Source organism: Styela clava, unplaced genomic scaffold, assembly GCF_964204865.1.
Source record: "Styela clava unplaced genomic scaffold, kaStyClav1.hap1.2 HAP1_SCAFFOLD_19, whole genome shotgun sequence".
Taxonomy (NCBI): Eukaryota; Metazoa; Chordata; class Ascidiacea; order Stolidobranchia; family Styelidae; genus Styela; species Styela clava.
This window is the reverse complement of record NW_027556646.1, coordinates 290,001-292,500: the sequence shown is the minus strand read 5'-3', so window position 1 is coordinate 292,500 and position 2,500 is coordinate 290,001.

Here is a 2,500-nt window from a genome sequence, read left to right as displayed (position 1 = left end):
CGGGCGAGAGAGTGCTGCGTCGCCGGCATCGGCGTCGAAAGAAGCCGAGCCAAAAAAAGTTAAAGTACAAACGTGCAAGCATACTAACCTAACCCTAGGTAAGGCATGTCAGAGCGAAAGACAGTAATTTCGAATGAGCCATGAAAGAGCGGTGCGGGGCCGGTCGGAGCGCACCCTTTTTTCGGTGGCTGGCGGGCGAGAGAGTGCTGCGTCGCCGGCATCGGCGTCGAAAGAAGCCGAGCCGAAAAAAGTTAAAGTACAAACGTGCAAGCATACTAACCTAACCCTAGGTAAGGCATGTCAGAGCGAAAGACAGTAATTTCGAATGAGCCAAGAAAGAGCGGTGCGGGGCCGGTCGGAGCGCACCCTTTTCTCGGTGGCTGGTGGGCGAGAGAGTGCTGCGTCGCCGGCATCGGCGTCGAAAGAAGCCGAGCCAAAAAAAGTTAAAGTACAAACGTGCAAGCATACTAACCTAACCCTAGGTAAGGCATGTCAGAGCGAAAGACAGTAATTTCGAATGAGCCATGAAAGAGCGGTGCGGGGCCGGTCGGAGCGCACCCTTTTCTCGGTGGCTGGCGGGCGAGAGAGTGCTGCGTCGCCGGCATCGGCGTCGAAAGAAGCCGAGCCGAAAAAAGTTAAAGTACAAACGTGCAAGCATACTAACCTAACCCTAGGTAAGGCATGTCAGAGCGAAAGACAGTAATTTCGAATGAGCCAAGAAAGAGCGGTGCGGGGCCGGTCGGAGCGCACCCTTTTCTCGGTGGCTGGCGGGCGAGAAAGTGCTGCGTCGCCGGCATCGGCGTCGAAAGAAGCCGAGCCAAAAAAAGTTAAAGTACAAACGTGCAAGCATACTAACCTAACCCTAGGTAAGGCATGTCAGAGCGGAAGACAGTAATTTCGAATGAGCCATGAAAGAGCGGTGCGGGGCCGGTCGGAGCGCACCCTTTTCTCGGTGGCTGGCGGGCGAGAGAGTGCTGCGTCGCCGGCATCGGCGTCGAAAGAAGCCGAGCCGAAAAAAGTTAAAGTACAAACGTGCAAGCATACTAACCTAACCCTAGGTAAGGCATGTCAGAGCGAAAGACAGTAAACTCGAATGAGCCATGAAAGAGCGGTGCGGGGCCGGTCGGAGCGCACCCTTTTCTCGGTGGCTGGTGGGCGAGAGAGTGCTGCGTCGCCGGCATCGGCGTCGAAAGAAGCCGAGCCAAAAAAAGTTAAAGTACAAACGTGCAAGCATACTAACCTAACCCTAGGTAAGGCATGTCAGAGCGAAAGACAGTAATTTCGAATGAGCCAAGAAAGAGCGGTGCGGGGCCGGTCGGAGCGCACCCTTTTCTCGGTGGCTGGCGGGCGAGAAAGTGCTGCGTCGCCGGCATCGGCGTCGAAAGAAGCCGAGCCGAAAAAAGTTAAAGTACAAACGTGCAAGCATACTAACCTAACCCTAGGTAAGGCATGTCAGAGCGAAAGACAGTAAACTCGAATGAGCCATGAAAGAGCGGTGCGGGGCCGGTCGGAGCGCACCCTTTTCTCGGTGGCTGGCGGGCGAGAGAGTGCTGCGTCGCCGGCATCGGCGTCGAAAGAAGCCGAGCCGAAAAAAGTTAAAGTACAAACGTGCAAGCATACTAACCTAACCCTAGGTAAGGCATGTCAGAGCGAAAGACAGTAATTTCGAATGAGCCAAGAAAGAGCGGTGCGGGGCCGGTCGGAGCGCACCCTTTTCTCGGTGGCTGGCGGGCGAGAAAGTGCTGCGTCGCCGGCATCGGCGTCGAAAGAAGCCGAGCCGAAAAAAGTTAAAGTACAAACGTGCAAGCATACTAACCTAACCCTAGGTAAGGCATGTCAGAGCGAAAGACAGTAATTTCGAATGAGCCATGAAAGAGCGGTGCGGGGCCGGTCGGAGCGCACCCTTTTCTCGGTGGCTGGCGGGCGAGAGAGTGCTGCGTCGCCGGCATCGGCGTCGAAAGAAGCCGAGCCGAAAAAAGTTAAAGTACAAACGTGCAAGCATACTAACCTAACCCTAGGTAAGGCATGTCAGAGCGAAAGACAGTAATTTCGAATGAGCCAAGAAAGAGCGGTGCGGGGCCGGTCGGAGCGCACCCTTTTCTCGGTGGCTGGCGGGCGAGAAAGTGCTGCGTCGCCGGCATCGGCGTCGAAAGAAGCCGAGCCAAAAAAAGTTAAAGTACAAACGTGCAAGCATACTAACCTAACCCTAGGTAAGGCATGTCAGAGCGAAAGACAGTAATTTCGAATGAGCCATGAAAGAGCGGTGCGGGGCCGGTCGGAGCGCACCCTTTTCTCGGTGGCTGGCGGGCGAGAGAGTGCTGCGTCGCCGGCATCGGCGTCGAAAGAAGCCGAGCCAAAAAAAGTTAAAGTACAAACGTGCAAGCATACTAACCTAACCCTAGGTAAGGCATGTCAGAGCGAAAGACAGTAATTTCGAATGAGCCAAGAAAGAGCGGTGCGGGGCCGGTCGGAGCGCACCCTTTTCTCGGTGGCTGGCGGG